Source organism: Typopeltis vanoorti, chromosome 21 (genome assembly GCF_054136105.1).
Source record: "Typopeltis vanoorti isolate ZY-2024b chromosome 21, IOZ_Tvanoo_1.0, whole genome shotgun sequence".
Classification (NCBI taxonomy): domain Eukaryota; kingdom Metazoa; phylum Arthropoda; class Arachnida; order Uropygi; family Thelyphonidae; genus Typopeltis; species Typopeltis vanoorti.
This window is the reverse complement of record NC_143569.1, coordinates 83,757,801-83,776,975: the sequence shown is the minus strand read 5'-3', so window position 1 is coordinate 83,776,975 and position 19,175 is coordinate 83,757,801.

Sequence of the window (19,175 nt, the reverse complement as noted above, 5' to 3'; positions counted from 1 at the left end):
ACGTCCTGATGTTGTATTTTTTAAGGACTTTAGCCAATTTATTGGAGACTGAATTAATGTAAGGTATTGAGATGCTACCATTAAAATCAGTACGCTGCTTAGGAGGATCCAGAAGAAATTTCTTAATTGTTTATTTAGAATATCCATTTTGTTTAAAGATAAGAGAAAGTTGTTCAATTTCTTTTTGGAGTTTATCTGGTTCATTTGAAAGAGATCGTACTCTGGGTCCTAAGGTAGAAATAGTTCCGAGCTTTTTTGGAGGAAAGTGATGAGATTGACAGTGCAGATATCTGTTAGTATGAGTTGGTTTTCGGTATATAGAGATTTTAAATCTATCAGAGCATCGTGTAAGAATTACATCCAGGAAAGGAAGGCAGTTATTTCATTCTAGTTCGGCAATGAATTTTATATTAGGATGGTGGGTGTTAAAATGTTGAAGAAAATCCATGAAAGATGTGTGTCCGTGACTCCATATAATGAAAATGTCGTCAACATAACGTCTCCAAAGTTTCGGCTTAAATGGGAAGGACGATATGGCATTCGTTTCAAAATCTTCCAGGAAAATGTTTGCTAGAACTGGGGATAAAGGGTTGCCCATTGCTAAGCCTTGGATTTGTTTGTAAATGGAGTCCCTACATCTGAAGTAGCCAGATTGAATACAATGCTTTAATAAAGCAAATATCTTTTTAGACAATTTGTCCTTAAGTAATGTTAATACCTCTTCAGTAGGGACGTTAGTAAATAATGAGATAATGTCAAAACTTGCTATGATATCATTTTTACTGATTGAAATATTTTTGATATGAGAAACGAAGTCTGTGGTGTTTTTGATGAACGATGAAGATTTATTGGAGAAACACTTGAGGTATTCTGCAAGATGTTTCGAAAGCTTATAAGTAGGACCATCAATTCCTTCCACAGTTGGGCAAAGAGGGGTGTTTTCTTTGTGTATCTTCGGAACTTCCCTAAATGGGAAGTTCCGAATAAGAATAAGAATGGAATAAGAGGGTGAAGAGAACGTAAAGAAAGGCGCATATTGTGAGGAAGTTCAAATGTAGTCTTTAACAGATTGTTTGTGCGGTTTGTAGTACCCTTGTTGGATCATCCTGAAGAATTGAATATGTGATGTTGTCTTCAGGCAATCGAATCATTTTATTGTGGTAATCTTCAGAATTGAGGACGACTGTGGAATTGCCTTTATCTGCAGGTAAAATAATGATGTTTTTGTTCTTTTCAAGATTCTTTAAGGCCTGTCTTTCTGCAGGAGAAAGATTATCTCTTGGGGGTTTAGCATTATTGATAACGAAGATGGATTCAATACGGAGAAGTTTTGCCAAATGATTAGAAATAAGTGAACTGGCTTTTTCTATTTTAGTAAGAAGAGATTCTTTTGGAATAAACTTAGGTGAAGGAATGAAATTTAGACCTTTGCTTATAATATCTTTTTCAGCAACTGTTAAAACATGTGACGAATTGTTTACTACAACTTTGTCAGGATTAATACAGGCTTTAGTAGGAACAGATGTGTTTTGTACTCTCTTAAGAGTATCAAACTTCTTGATAAGATTAAGCTTATTATTATTTTGTATCCGTGTAGCTTGCGCTTCACTGTTAAAAATAAATCATGAAAATTATCATTATTCATAACCTCTACAAGTTTTTGAGTTAAAGACCTTTTTACGTTGAACAAATGGGCAAGACAATGTTTTGTATCTGAGATTCTTTCGCTGAGAAGATCTAACTTTGCTTTACGATAAATTCTTTTAGCGCGTTCTGTTGTAATTGTTTCTTGAAAAGATATGAAATTAGGAAAAACTTGATTTACAACGTTTTAGGAAAACCAATCTATTGATTATCAGTCCTATTTTCTTCAATGTTTTTTTATAACTTCTTTTGATGTCAGTAAGAGGAGATGCCTCGTCATTTAGGCTATAGATGTGTTCTGTATAATATATATATATATATATATATATATATATATATATATATATATATATATATATATATATATATATATATATATATATATATATATATATATATATATATATTATTATTGTTCATCTTTACTCGGTAGAAATATTATAAAAAATATTTGTTAAATGACTATATACCGAGAATGAAAAAACAACAAGGTTTAATATTAAGATACAACTAGTTTCGTTGAATGATTCAACTTCTTCAGGTATCACAGGCAAAGAATTATAAAAAAAAATGACAGACATGATAAAATTACATCAACAGATCTAGTATAAAAGACGATAGTACATTTAAAAACAGGAATGCGAGCTTGAGTTCCAATTAAATTTGACTATGTGCGTGAGCTGCCACGAGTGCGCCCATACTGAACAGTGGCAATGTGTGCGTCAGAGAGATTGAAACTAAGGCTGTTGTTAATGTTAATATGGGATGAATCTAGTAAAATTTCTCTGGATTCGATGATCTTTCTTTCGAGTTCATCATAACACACATGGATATTAGAAGTTTTTGGCCAGTCTACGAGGTGTTGGCGGCCTTCATCTGAGTTAATAGAGAAGAGAACGTGGCTAGAGAGAGCACTGGCTCTGGTTCTATTGTAGGAAATGTCTCTCAGGTGTTCTTCCATACGCAAAAGGATGGATTTAGCTGTCTGGCCATAATATGGTTTTCCACAATGACACAAAATCTTGTAGACTCCTGGATACTGAGTAGGGAGATGTTTCACTTTAGGTTTACTTAGTATTGAGCGAAGTTTTGGAAACGTAGTGAAGCAAGTTCTAATGTTGAGTTTCTTAAGAATTTTTGCTAGTTTTGGGGAGAGAGCTGATGTATGGCAGTGAAATAAAAGCTCTATGTGGAGAAGAATCTTTAGTAGCAGTAGAACGCTGGAAAGAGAAAAATTTATTAATCTTTTTAAGAGAGAAACCCTTGTTGACAAAAGTCCTTTTAAGAAAATGGAGTTCATTTTCAATTTCTGTTTCATCTGTAAGTAAAGATCTGACTCGATGTGCTAGGGTTGAAATAATACCACATTTTTGCGGAGGGTAGTGATGGGAAGAAGCATGAAGGTATCTGTCTGTGTGAGTCGGTTTTCTAAAAATTGAGATTTTTAGATTCTCAGTGCATCTCGTAAGTTTTAAGCCCAGATAGGAGAGACAGTCGTTGGATTCCAGTTCGAAGGTAAAATTGATATTTTCATGAAACTTGTTGAGGCGGTTTAGAAACAAATTGAGTTTGTTGATACCGTGTTCCCAGATGAGGAATATATCGTCTATATAACGATACCAAATTTTTGGTTTAAGAGTAGAGGAATTAATTGCCTTTTCTTCAAAATCCTTAAGAAACATATCTGCAAGAATCGGAGAGAGCGGATATATATATATATATATATATTTGAAAATCGGTTGTATTTACTCGGTATGAAGATATGTTCATTTTTTTTTTATACTGACTGAAATCCGAGAATTAGACAAACGATTAATTTATTTAACGCACAACATGTTTCGTCGGAAAGCCGACTTCTTCAGGCGTGAGAACATTGAAAGTAAAATAAAAAACATTACAAAGAAACATTGTACCACTACAAAATCGACTATAAACTTCAGTTAAGTCCGGGTTAAAGTTCTATTGTTACGCATCTGCGAGCGTGTGTCTGGCGCACTCGTGAAGTCACACGCTCGCAGATGCCTAAGTCCTCTCTCTCCCTCTCTCTTTAATTCACCCTGTGATCAGAGTGAATTAGACAGCATCAACGTTAGAATTTTCTTTTGGATCATTCAATTATCATGACACAAACAAGGTTGTCGTTTCATGAGCAGTTAGGCCTAACTGCTCATGAAATTGTATTGCTTGGGTTATTACACTGGGAACAAAAGGGAATAAAAGGAGTTAGCTGATTTATATCTTTTATTTATTTATCTTATTTGAGCAAATTTAAATCGTATTATTTCGCAAAAGTGCAAAATTTACAAGATTTTTGTATATAGTGTATTTCATATTAGACACCATGTTTTCAACGAACAAAAAATTGCCTGTCTGTTTTTGGTCGAGTAGTTAGCGTATCCGCTTTCCAAACAAGTTGGATGTGGGTTTGAATCTCACTACCATTACAGATATTCATGAATGACTTTAGATGTTAGATAAATTCCAATGCCAAGTGTGAACCCACCACTTACATTCAGATAAGTGGCGTGAGCCCATTTACATTCAGGTCCTAAAGTGGCCTGACATGACGTGTTCCATGTTTAGTCTCTAGAGTAAAATTTCATTATTTATCTAACTCTACTCGTACTAATACTCATGTATTATAGGTTATTAGTCTTTCTTGAGTGTGGTTTATATTTTAAAAAAATAATAATAACAATGTTTTTAACGTTAAGTTTTCAAACAGTTATTTTTTTTTTAATTTCAATAATCAAGTGACATTTCGTTTTGGCAGTTTTTTCTAAATTTATCTTGGTATCGCAGTAGCACAATAGCCAAAAAAAGAAACCTTGTTGTCTCCCATGAGACTGGCTAATTGACTTTCAAGTGAACCAATGTAAATGTGCTTCCCACCCAAGTTTTTTCGAACGAAGGACAATTTGTCGCGATTGTGTTACATGTGGTTCTAGCTTATCCCCTGTATTCATATCCCCCACCAAAGATACGAGTCTCGATAATGATGATGTTCTTTGATCGACAACAGCTGGGTTCGAATCCGTCTAAAGACACAAAGAAACTTTATAAGGATTTGTTTGACTGTAAACGAGTTAGCCAATCTCATACGGAAGTGACAGGGATTTTTTCTTCCAGCTAAGCAGACTCGAAGAACATGCACTAGCCTTAGTTGCTTCGGCTTTAACTCAAAGCAGCGACAACTGGGAAATGCTCGTGAGTGCAGTTCAAGAGTAAAAAAAAAAAAAAAAAAAAAAAAACAGGAAATAAGAAAGAAGAGACCGAAATAGTACATTTAATTGTACCCTTCTCAGCTAAACGGGCAAATTATTTTTAATCAAATATAAATGGACATTTTCTGTTAAAATATTACGATTTCTTTTACGACGTCGTTGTATAGCCAGTTCATAATTTTGTAATATGCGCATGTCTATTTTTTTTTTTTTGTCATAGTTCAGTTAGTCCACATTTCGTTATGCCAGAATAATTCTGGATATCTCTATTTAGAAAGATATGAATTTTGCGAGGCGAAATATTTGAAAGCTTAAATTCCATGAATCTGCTTTTTATTGTGATTAAAAAAAAAGAAAAATTTATTTTAGAGGATTTGTATGTGGAGCCATTCAATATACAGTACTTCATTACAGATACCTGTTTAGGAAAAATTGCTTCATATAGGGAAATAAAATGAAACAGCTCCCAAGTTTTCGCCATGTCCTCATAATTTTGTATTTGGTGTCACATTGTCAACTGATTACATAAGCCCCAAAGCAAACCCGTAACCTTTAGCCTGACCTATAACCAGGTCATGAATCTGTCTCTCCAAAGGCAGATTGCTGCGGATATGGCGCAATAATTACAAAACTATAGCTCAACCACCTCCCGTGTTAATGATAATAGTAGGCCTACTTATTATGATTAAACAAAGAAGCTTCATTAGAGAGGCGTGATTAGTAAACTAAAAATCCAGCCCAAGCAGAATTAAATCCGGGAAGCGCTGACATTCGATGCTGGAAAGGAGAACTCGATTCACCCTCGGAAGTTAATGTTTATATATTATTTTTTTTTTTTTTCATATACCTTTTTGGAGGTCATCTATCTTTTCTAATTCTAGGAAAAATTATATCAGCAACATTAATAAATGAAATAAAAAGTTATATACGGTTTGTAAATAAGAATAAGAATTTCTATAAATGTAATTTGTACGCCTTTCTTTCCATATTTTACTTCACAGACATAATTTGTTTCAAAGATGATCAATACATATCGGTAAATTATGAAACCCTACTCTCTACGCAAAAAAAAAATGTGTTCACACGAGACCCCCCCCCCCCACACACACATACCCATTTTTTATATATGTTTCTGTGTGCCACTAAGTATAGGAGTCCATAAAGTGATTACTTGTCTGCATCTCTGTGTTTTCTAAAAATTACGATTTTATTTAGAAGGTTGTTTTTTATTGCATAAAAAATACATTGGTACCTCGACTTACGAACTTAATTCGTTCCTGACCGCGGTTCGTATCTCGAAACCCAATTTTCCATTATATCTTATGGGAAATCAATTAATCAGTTCCGAGATTCAAAAATTAAAAAAATAAATAAAAACTATTCTCAACTAAATGAAGAAAATGCAAAGAAATGGAGGAGTGAGAAGGAGCATTTTACACTATAAATATGCATTTTGTATATCATTACATATTAATTTTTATTTATGAAATCTGTGGTTTTACATGATTAGTATGAAAATCATCTTCCATTATATTGTAAAAAAATCAATTTTCTTGTTGCTGGTTTTGTGGTTCAGGAGTTTTCGATTTGTTGTCATCAGTTGCCTCCTTTTATCTCTTAGGTGAGGGAGGTTTAAAAAACCTATCCAACGTTGACTGAATCTGTCGTTTCCTTAACACCCTTCTAATGTGATTAATGACATTGTCATTGAAGATATTGGTGGCTCTAGAAAAAACACCTTGATTTGGATGCCACTTGTTAACTAATTCTTGCAATTCTTCCCAGTGCTGCAAAATTGTTTTACATCACTTGTTGGAATTGTTCCCTTTTTTGTCGCTGTCTTCTTCGTCCTCTGAAGACATTTGCTTTTCCTCCTCATCCCTTTCTTATTCCTGCTCTTTTCTTAACTCCTGTAGCTCTTCAGTGGTCAGCTCAACGTTGTGCTCCTCTACCAGCTCTTCTACGTCTGCTTCATCAACTTCCAAATGCATGGTATAGCCCGGGGAGACAACTGTATCTACAATGTCAATTTCGCTTTCTGTCCTTCAAATGCAGTTTTTACAGTTCTCATCTTCCAATGCCTGACTAATAAGACGCAAACAATGAAGAATATTGAAGTGATTCCTCCAGAATTCTCTGTCGGTGGTAACTTCGAAACATCTTTGGAAAAGAGCTTTGGTATAAAGCTCTTTTGGAGCAAAGACCTCTGTCATCCACTCACAGAAGAATTGCCTGGTTTGTGCTTGTTAACTTTCTGCTTTTTAAAGACGCTAGGATTTTCAGAGTGGTAAACCAACAGAGGATTTATCTTCAGGTCGGCATTGGCACAAAAAAGCAAAGTTAGTCTGTCTTTCATTGGCTTGTGTCCTGGAAATGCCATTTTCTCCTTAGTGATGAACGTTCTCTAGGCATTTTCTTCCAGAAAAGCCCAGTTTCATCGCAGTTGAAAACTTGTTCTGGTCTGTAACCTTCTGACTCCATCAGTTTCTGCAATTCCTTCACGAGCCTTTCAGCGGCTTCTTTGTCAGCACTAGCACCTTCTCCACACTAACAACGCTATGGATACCGGTTCTATTCTTGAGTTTATCAAGCCATCCTTTGCTAGCTTTAAACTCTTCGCCGATGTCTTTGCTACTGCTAATGGATGGCAAATTCTGCGAAAGATCTTTGTAAATAGTTGGAGCTTGTAAACAGATCATATTTTGAGATACACTATCTCCTTTCAGTTGCATGTCATTAAAGACATGCAACTGAACGAGTAGTTCTTTATTTCTTCGAGATGACACGATAGATACACCTTTGGCCCGATCCAGTTCCTTATAAAAATCTTCTTTCTTCACACTTTTAGCTATGGTGGATTTGGACAAGTCATATTGCTTGCACAGATCACTTTGCGTGACTCCTTTCTCATATTTTGACACAATCGCTTTCTTAATTTCTATTGTGATTTTCTTCTTCTATTCTTTCTTAGTTTTCTTTGGCCCCATGTTGAAAATAATACGCTGATCAGTGAAACGACGCTTATCTGGTAAATTATTCAGAAAATAAACGTGAAGCTACAATAAAACACGTCACTTATAAAAAGAAATGCATAGAGTACATATAATAAATACAAACCTAAAAATATTTTCACGAAGTGTGTTGTTTGTTTACACAAATACCGAAGGTGTAGAGAAAAAAGAGAAAATACAGAAAAAAGCAAATACGCCCAGCGTTCGTGGTATTTCAGATAAATACGACGTAGTAACAACTATCGTTACACTAGAGACGGTTCAGCGCTTGCTCAGCTAAACGTGCATAAAAAAGTTAAAAAAAAGTATAATGTAAAGCAGGCTTTAGTTCATTTGAAAAGAAAAGCATCACGGTTCGTATCTCGAGTCTAGGTTCGTATCTAGAGGTCAAAATGGGATATGAAAAAAGTTCGTATGTCGAGCGGTTGGTAAGTCGAAGTACCACTGTATTCTGTTTTGTCCAGTCTGTAGCTGCTTGCCAGATGACAAAATGTACTCGCCACTGCGGTATATTTATCGAGCTCTGTATGTATATTCGTTTCTGAAGTAAAATATTTTCATTTTAACTGTTGCATTTGGTGTGCGTCTCATAAACTGATTGATCAAAACCAGAGCGCTTGGTCTTCAAATAGACCTACTTCGATATGCAATGGATATAGATTGGCTTCTCGCTTTCTGATCTGTAGTTCCAAATTAAAGTAACTAAAATAGAGAAAACTTTAGAACTTCAAAAAAAAATAAAAAATCAACTAACGCCTTTTATTCCCTAATAGGGAGTAGGCGAGGCCACTAAATCGTTATTTCCTTCCGTACCAGATTTCGCCGTATATCAACGCTCAAGAGAGCCTGTGCAGCTCAGTGGATGTGGCGTTTGCACACCACGGCGCTTAACCGCACGAAGGAAGACTTCTTGGTTTCGAATGTAGTCGGCGACTAGAAAAAATTTTTCTAAGCCATTTTTCGACCGGTTCCCGAGTTACTCGATCTTTGGCACGGGCAAGCGGGATTTTTTCTCCCGGATACTCGGGATTTTCGTCCCGTAAACTCAAGAAAATCGACCGTAGAACTCACATTATTTCAGACATTAAATACGAGTGTTAAGGTTAGGGACCACCAGATGGCGGCACTTGTTGAGCCGTCTCTCTTCACTGCGTGCCGCTTAATCATAGCCTTGGGCCAGCTGTAGTAAACTGCTCTCGATATGAACCATTTATATTATATGATTCATATCGAGAGCAGTTTACCCTACAAAACATGCATTGCATATTTGAAAGTAACTAAAATATTCACTTGCAATAGATTATGCACATCCATTATGATTTCATCTGTTCTCTATTCTTATCACCAGCATTAAACATGTTCTTTCCCTTATTGTCCTTGTAAATTAGTATACAAATGTACAGAGAAAGCAAGAATATCTCCATATTTTTTAGCAACGCGATATATCAGCATATTCCCCCCCTCCATTTCTTGTCAGTTGGTAAGCAAGAGACTTAAACCGTATTTTTGAACAATAGGATACAGCTTTGATTGGAAGGAGGTAGTTTTATCAGTGTAAATAAATATGCAATGAGAAAGCGAGGGCCAATTCAGTGTATTTTTTTTTATTTATTTTAATAACGAGTACACACTGCTTAGAACACCATAGTGTGAGGAACAAACAGCCGTGGCGCCTACCTTAATAAGATGTAGGACCACCTTTCGCTGTAATGACTGCAACATCATTCGAGGAATACTTGCCACAAGAGTTACGATAGCGATCAATGGAAATTTTGGTCCTTTCTTCTTGTAGACATGTAACGAGGCCCTGGACTTTGTGGGGTTAATGTCCTTTGACCTCACCCTACAGTCAGGGAGATGTTCAGTAGGGTTGAGATCAGGGGTCTGTAGAGGCCAGTCAAGTGTGGCAACGTTCATGTCCACAAACTGTGCAGTTACAGCAACAGCCTTATGACTTCGTGCATTGTGCTGCTGAGAGAGATAATGGTCAAAAACGCCACTCACTAGGAAGTTACATTGTCTAGTTCAGATGCCTCGCGGATTTCAATGTTTGTGGCACCCCAAACAGAGATCTGATGCCAAACCATGAAAAACAGGACCATACCATCACGCCTTCACCTCCAAATTTCATTGTTAGCATTACACTAGTAAGAGACGTTCAGCGGGCACTCACCACACCCACATATGTTCGTCTGCTCGGTAGAGAGTGTAGCATAATTCGTTGCTCCATAACACAACTTTCCAAGCTTCCACGTCTTACTGTGCATGCCCTTTGCGCCACTGAAGACGATGCTGCACGTTTCTTCAGGTAATGTGCAGTTTGCTTACATAATTTAGTCTTACTATGGAAACCCATGTTGTGAGCCTTGGTTCTGAATGTTTTTGTGCAGATTCGTGTTCAAGTCGATGCCGAGAACTCCGCATTCAACGCGGTGTGGACGAATGGAAGTTTTACATAATTATCCTTTGTAGCACTCTATGGTCACATTCATTGAGTATGGTGAGTCATTCGCTGTGTGTAGCACTTACAGTTGTCTCCTGCACTTCCATCTAGTATGGTATCACTGACTGTTGACCTGGGATGGGCCAATTTTTCAACAATTTGCCAAATAGATAAACCTGCAACATGGTATCCTATCACAATGCCTCTTTCAAACTCCATCCAGTGGCGCACCCAGGGGGGGGGGGAGACACAAAAAAAGGAAAAAAAAACACTAGAAAATTTTCCAAAAATCTTTTCCTAATTAAAATTAATTTTTTTATTTATGTCTTCTATTTCTATACTACTTATAAATTAGCGGTCATAAGGTGGTAATACCCTATAACTCTCGGGAATCACAGCAGCTGTGAATGAACGCAAGGTGAACGAGGTAGTGCTTGGGCGAACAGCACTACTTCCATTTTCCCGCGTCGGGCCAGAGGAGATCACAGGTTTCATGTATTGGCGATCACTCCAAATGCTCAGTTATAGGTCGTATGCAATGCGTAGTGTCTATTCTCAAATCATTTACTCAACTCGGCCCCCCCAAGATAAAATCTTGAGTGCTCAGCCCCCTCCAAGATTAAATCCTGAGTGCACCACTGACTCCATCAGTTCTCTTCTCGTAGCCATTTCATTTGGACACAGTTGCACTGTCTTGGGAGTATCATATTCCTCCAATTTATATCAGCTACAAACATGAGTGATTACATGGCATAATGCACCCTAGCATGTCTTTTGACTTCTTTTCAAGAAGTGTATGTCCTGTCCTACATTTAGTAAATAAAACGCACGGAGAAATCCATGTTAGGCTTTCTCTATAAGTTATTTTATGGCAGAAACATATTATAAACAGTTTATGATATGGCAGAAACATATTATATACATTGCCTACATCAGCCTCTAAAAAGCTTGGTGTTCTTCTTCATTCAAAATATTACTTCTCTTCTGTTCATCTCCTAACACTTTATAAGTTTTAGATCCGACCAACCTCGGAATATTGTTGCCACATTGAGACATGACACCCCAAACTGTCCTAAGAATTCTTGCTGATGTATGGAAGGGGGCAATCTACTTAATAGGCAATACTTTCCTCAAAGACTCTTTTCAGTCATTTTCCCATAGGTATTCTGTTTCAGCACTGTGCCATTTCTATGGTACTTTCATTGTTCATCATGTTTTCCTTCACTTTCTTCTGACCATGTAAGAACTAGAGCAGCCACTGGCTCAAACCTATACACTATCCAATGCAATGATGTCTAAATGCAATGTAGATGCAATGTCTAAATGTATTTCCATGGTGAGAAGGTTAAATAAGGTAGGTGTGAGATAGATGAATAAAGAGATTAAGCATGCGATACAGAGAAAAGGGGCATTATGGAGGCAGCATAAGAGAAGTGGAAATAACCAATTCCATGAGGATTACAAAGACCAGGTAAGGCGGTTGACTAAAGTGAGGTATGAATAGCAGTTAGCTAATGAAGCCCAAACGAATCCTAAGGAGTTCTTTCGATATGTAGCCAGCAAAAGAAGAATAATAATGGAAGGATGACATTGATTGGAGAAAATGGTATAAAGACAGCTGTTGCGGAATGTGTGGTGGAGATACTTAATGAGCAGTTCATAAAGGTCTTTCAATCTTGTGAATTTGACTTCATGGAGAGATTGAGAGCAATTGATGATGGGGAGGAGAGATCGACTGTAAGTGAGCAAGATGTGTATGGGGAGTTGAGCAAACTACATGTTAATAAGGCTCTGGGACTTGATAATATATCATCACGTATTCTGAAGGAATGTGCCAGGGAGTTGATATCTGCCTTGACATATATTTTAATACCAGTCTTGCACTCGGTCAAGTTCCTAAGGAGTGGAATGAGGGCAAGATTGTGCCACTTAGTAAAGGAGGTGATAGAACTCAAGCATCAAACTATAGGTCTATCTCTGTGTCAGGTGTTGTGGTTAAGTTGTTGGAGAAGCTTGTGAGAACTAGGATCCAGAATTAGATTGACAACAATGGTATTATCTTTGATGGACAGCATGGATTTGCTAAAGGGAGATCATGTTTTAGTAATCTACTTATTCCAATAAAGTGACTGCTTCCTTGGACAGAGGAGAAGGATACATAGTAATATACTTGGATTTCGCAAAGGCTTTTGATAGATTACCTCATGATAAGTTGACAGTCAAATTAGAGCAGATGGGATTGGATATTAGAATAGTACATTCGATTGGAGACTCGCTATCTGATAGGTATCAACAAGTTATGTATGAGGAGCGATATCCAGGAACTGGAAAGTCACTAGTGGAGTGCCTCAGGGGTCTGTTTTAGGGCCATTACTATTTAACTTGTATATTAATGATATTGGTGAAGATTTGGACGGAGATATTCAGTTGTTTGCAGATGATGCAAAGTTGGAAGAACCATGAAGAGTAGTGAAGATGTTGGGGACTTTCAAGAAGACTTGAATAAATTGAGTGATTGGGCTCGGAAATGGGGATGTGAGTTCAGTGTTGCAAAATGTAAGTTTTAAAATTTGGAAAACAAAGATGGGATGCAGAATTCATGCTTGGTGAGGATATATTGTTGGAGGTGGAGGAAATAAGGGATCTGTGGGTGATAGTGGATAAGGATCTGAAATTTAGGGGACACATAGCCAAAATTGTGAAGACAACACAAAGGCTTCTGGGAAAGATGCGAAGGACACTGACTTGTCGAAGTGGGGAGATTCTTGTTCCGTTGTATAAGGCTTTGATTAGGCCACACATGGACTATTGTGCCCAGATTTGGTCGCCTGGTTTTCAGAAGGATGAAGAGATGTTGGAAAGGGTTCAAAGGCGACTGATTAAGGTAGTTTCTAACCTCCCGAATGTCGAGTATGAGTTAAGATTGAGAAGATGTAATTTACAGAGTCTGGTGGACAGGAGGAAGAGAGGAGATATGATAGAGACCTACAAGTTAGTATGGGGTTGTTATAAGATCAATGTTGGAGGTGGGAGATCGGCAGCGAACCAGAGGTCATACCTGGAAACTGTATAAATAGGGTTGAGTAGGGGAGTGAGGAGCAGGTGTTTTTCGTGCAGAGTTGTAAATGATTGGAATGCCTTGCTTGAAAGTGGTGTCTGCAAGGAGTTTGAGTGTGTTTAAGACATGATATGATGAGCTGTGTGTCTGATAAAAGGACCTCCCAGATGAGTATTTGACTCCATGAGGTCTTAGGGTAATAATAATAATAATAATAATAATAATAATAATAATAATAATAATAATAATCTCACTATACTGATTTTCTCACAGAGTACAACTGCGAACTCTTTAAGAAACATATCAAAGACCTGCTTCTTTCTTCTTAATCACTATATATATATATATAGAAGCCTGTGTAGCATGGAGGCAGTAGCGCACTCGGGATTTAATCTTGAGCGGTGCCAGAGTTCAGTAGACGATTTGAGAATATACTCTACGCATCGCATACGACCTATGACTGAGCATCTGCAATGGTCGCTAATTAATAAGTAGTATAGAAATAGAAGATACGACACAACATAAATTTAAAAAAAAAGGAATTTTAATTAGGAAAAGATTTTTGGAAAATTTTCCAGTGTTTTTTTCCTTTTTCTTTGGGAGAGCCAGGACCTTCTGGCCCACCCCTCTGGGTGCACCACTGTATAGAGGTGTTATGGCTTTAAGTAAAAGAATAAAAAAAAATGGCTGACAGACACCACTTGCTATCAGCAGTGAGTTTGACACTCTTAGTACAAATTTTAAAACATTAAAAACTCAGCATTAGAAAAACGAAGATTGAATTTTAGACAGATATTCGGATATTCGACATAACAAAAAAATCTTTAATCCCCCCCCCCCTTTTGATCTCTAAAATAATCAGCTTCTCAGTTTTGGAAATGTCATGCCAAATCTGGAGAAGCTGATGAAATTTTTGCCAACTCATACACATTTGGCTTTAATTACTTTGGCTTTAAGAAAGGTCACTAATTACTTGTGAATGATACACTAAGATCACAGAAAGTAATATTAATTCTGTTAAAACTAAATTTGTTAATATAACTATTTGCAAATACAATAGCACTGATTTTTTTTTAAATCAAAACTTCAAGCTAGCTTCAAATTTATTTTATTTTTAATACATACTTTTTGTTGATATAATATATGTAACCTGTGATCTAATAAATAACAAAGACAAATTAAAGTGGTTTGTATTTACTATATTTAATGGACGATGCTGACTTATGCGTTTACATCTTATTTCTTCATTGTATCATTTTAAACGTATACAGTGGGGGGGGGGGATAACAAATAAATTGAATTTCTCATAATTAGTGTACCCTTCATGAAATTATGCTGTGCCATACTCAACAAGTGATCCTATGAAAGATATCCTGGATATAATTTCCAATTAATTTTTCATTACTTTGCTTTACTTACCGAATGTTCAGCTGAACTGCCTAGTCCCTTGCCATGTTGTATAATTTGAGGGTTAGTTCAGGAAAGATCCCACAGGAATGGAAAGAAAGGGTGGTGCGAAGACTGATGTGTTTAACTATCAATCTTATCAGTATCTCTGAAGTAATTGTAAAGGTTTTAGAGAGTTAAAAACTCGGATATAGAAATAGGTGGGCAAACTTTGCATAGAACAGCATCGGTTAAAGGGAGGTCTTGTTTGAGCAATTTGTCCATATATTATAATAATATTATGGCAAAGTAGGATAAAAGGAATGGATACGTTATAGATACTGTTAGACTTTGCTAAAGCTTTTGATGGGATACCACAAAAGCCACACAAATGGCATCCTTTATCCGCTCCAGCCACTTCCCGTAGACCTATCTGAAGTATCCAGGTCCTGCAGTTGTAAAACTGTCCTACTACAGCCAAACAGGCGGGTCAGCTAATATCAGAATATCCAAACACAAAGACTACATCAGGTTTCACCAATTCAGCCACTCAAGACTTGCTGACCATGCACTAGATCAGCGTTTCCCAAACTTTTCGAACGACGGAACACTTCACAAATCCTGAAATTTGTGAAGGAACAAATTTCACGGAACACCTTGGTTATTTAGTAATATTAATTAATAATTAATTGTTAATAAAGCTGATTTTATTACTAATAATAAATGATAATTAATTATTAATTAATTATTAATTAAGCATCAATTAAGCATGAACATCATTAAATTAATTTGTGCTGATTTTCTTTGCCATATCCCATTCTGATCACCAAAAATTTATAAGATTATTATAAGTACTTACCAGTGAATACAGACTTTTTCTCCTGTGTGCTGGTAGTTTTCCCCTCCTTTTTTACATCCTGGAGATCGCTTTGTAGGCTGGTGGCGGATGACTCACTATCTGTTGCGTCACAAATACCTTCAATAAGAGATTTCTTAATACCAAAATTAAGCAAAGTCCCTTGTCTCTTATTCATATTACAATTTAAATCTGTAGGCCTATTACTTTTAAAAAATTACGGCACTCGGGTTTCTAAACAAGCACTAACACACTGCAATGCGAACTTGCGAAGAAAAACAGTCTTCAGTCTTACTAGATTTGAGAACCGGATACAGACTGCCTTGATCTTCAATTTCAATTTCAGTGGAAAAATTTTCTTTATACATCCTTGCTAATTGTCACTGACATTAGCAACACAGATGTTATTTCGTTCAGTTTTGAGAACAGAGGATACGCCACCCATTGTTGTAATCGGCTTGCAGGCAATTTTTATGATCGGTCATAAACAACGGTATTCCCTTTCCCAAATGTTGAAAGGTTTCGATGTGTGAAAATTAACGATAATTCATGAATAATTCTACGTTTAAAATACGGCTTGGTCACTAACACTTGCTGCACAGATGTTATTAGGCGTTCTGGATCTGAGCTTTTCGACATATTCACGAATATTATTCTCCTCAGAATATTTCCACTATAAATTATTTATTCATGAAAAATGCTTAGAAAACTAAAATGACAAATTTCAGGAGAACTTCTCGCGGAACACTTATTCACCTTCCACGGAACACAGTTTGGGAAACCCTGAACTAGATACTCACCACAGAATATGCTGGAAGAAAGCCACTTTACTACACTGCCACTGCAGCAAATGCAAGTATGAAAGATTATTCTTGGAATCTATCATACTTATGGAGGAAATATCACGTGGTAAAAACGAAATAGAATTTATGCACCTTGCTTATGCATATGCCCTCTGAACCAATGACTAGGTCCAACACTCTCACACCACAGGTCCCTTCACTTATGTGCTGTTTCAAGTAATTATCTCTTAGAAGGTGTATGAATTCCATTTCCTTTTTGCCAAATGATATTTCCTCCATATGAAAGATTCCAAGAATAATCTTTAATTACTTATGCATATGTCCTGGTTACCTCTAATTGGTGAGAACAATCATGTGGTATTGACTTGGGAGGTTGCAAAATTTGTGGATTTGTCTCTTAACACTTTCATTGCCAAGCTGAAAATTGGAATTTCGTGTGGTGGCCAAATTTTTTTTACATTTTTATTTAGTTAGCGACGTCCACGCGATAACGCGTGGTCGGTCGTTTGGTGAGAACTCGCATCGCGCGATATCGCGTGATTGGCAATGAACGTGTTAAGAAGGGGTATATACGGAACTACAGGTTAGGTAATTATAGCAGGCTTCGGATTGAGCCAGCATAAAGGTGACTTTAAGACTGCGGTAGTTAATTACAGACCAATCACCATCTTGGGTGTGGTGGTAAAAGTATTGAAAAAGTTGGTTAAAGACAGAATTCAAGAATGGGTGGATCAAAATATGACACTCTTTAGGGGCCAACATGGTTTTGTTAAAGGTCGATCCTGCCTTAGCAATTTATTAACTTTTTTAATAGAATGACATCTGAGTTGGACAAAGGAGATGGCTACAGTGGTACTTCTGGATTTTGCTAAGGCTTTTGACAGGATACCCCAACCGGGATGCCGTTGCGCAAATTGGAGCAGATGGAGATGGATACTAAACTGGTGATATGGATAGGAGAATGGCACAGGGAGAGATACCAGAAAGTGCTGTATGGAGGAGCAGAGTCCAGGATGAGGCAGGTGACTAGTGGTGTGCCTCAGGGCTCTGTGCTTGGGCCATTATTGTTTGATTTGTACATAAATGATATACGAAATGGCTTGAAGAGAGATATTCAGTTGTTTGCTGATGATGCAAAGTTGGGTAGCATAATAAAAAATCAAGCTGATGTTGAGAGTTTTCAGGATGATTTAAATAAGCTGGTAAAATGAGCAAAAGGTAATGGATGTCAGTTCAATGTCGAAAAGTGTAAAGTTATGCATTTTGGGATTAAAAGATTACCAGCTGTATACTACATTGATGGAACAGTACAGGGGCGATGTTGGTCTTGAAATTCACGCTTACTCTTGTTATCATTCAGAGAGTGAGAGGTGTGATTGAAGTCTGATTGGCAGAATAATGACTTACTGACCATTTAAAACTATATATTTAGAAATTTATGTACATTTAATCATACAAATACAACATTTATTTTACAAATGATATTCTATCTTTTTCAATTTAGCTACTTGAATACAAATTCTACCCAACGGTTCTTCTTTATGAACTGGTCAATAACATCGTCATAAAAAGTTGATTGTAACTTAATTTTCCCAAGCAACACGCACACTTATAAAGGCTGGCTGAAGCTCACTGTCTAGAGCTACTTTCACTGCATATGGCCTGTGTTTAAGTAACAGAGTGAGACGACGTGAAATGGCTATGCTCGCGCATGAAATCAGAGTGCTGTAGCGAGGATCGGGAAGCTCCGACAACCGAGTATGCCAAGGTAGCTTTGACTAGAGGGAGGGGGAGGGGGAGTTCCGTCCCGGGCGGCACTTTGAACTTTTGCAGTTAATTCTAAAATACAGTCTCGAGAACTCAGTTCCAAATTGTAATACTACTACGAATTTTCCTCACAATTGCTGTAAGTATTGCTAGTTGTCAGAGGAGTTTTTTCCCTAAAGAAAATTGATTATGAATTACCTACATTGCTATGAAATAGACTTCGCCAATGTCATCGACAATTTTTCTAAAAGAAAAGAGAAAAATAACATTTTAGAATATTGAAATTAAAGTTTTATTTCAAAAATAAACATAGTGTTTTAAGGAGTGCTCCTGTTTAAATGTCATTTGGCTTTTTACTCACGGATTTTTAGGGCATTGTAGATGTGTATTTACCAACAAATGTATGTAGTATAAAGGAAGAGAAATTTACACATACCTTTTTCCTGGGTGTTGTAGCTTGTCTTCTTTCTGTGGTGTGCAAACTACTGCAGTTATGGTGTTTTGGAAGGAAGTGTGTGTGTGTGGGGGGGGAGGTGTCTTAGGGTTTGCCCTAAAAATCCGTGAGTAAAAAGCCAATGACATTTAAACAGCGGTACTCCTAAACAGAAGCAGACAAAATAGCCATAAATATAATAGTTTGTTTAAGAGGAGTAACATGGGAGTTTCCCAGAAATAATATCCATAGTGTTTTAATTTATTTCCCTATACGTCGTTTTGACTTTCTGTAGTCTTTTTGGTGTGTATTGAGAGGGGTGGCAAACTCAGGGACCACTCAGGCAAACTCAGGGCAGCAAAAGCTCTAGCTACACCACTGAGCATCGGCCTTCGATACACAACGCAAAGCTCAATTATTGCCGCGCAAGCTTAAGACGTCTTCTGTCTACAAAAATAAAAGCCTAAATGGAATGCTTATAAATGCATGCATTTATTAACAAATAAATATTACTTCTTTCTCAAGTAATGAGCTTGTGCAGCAAGCATAG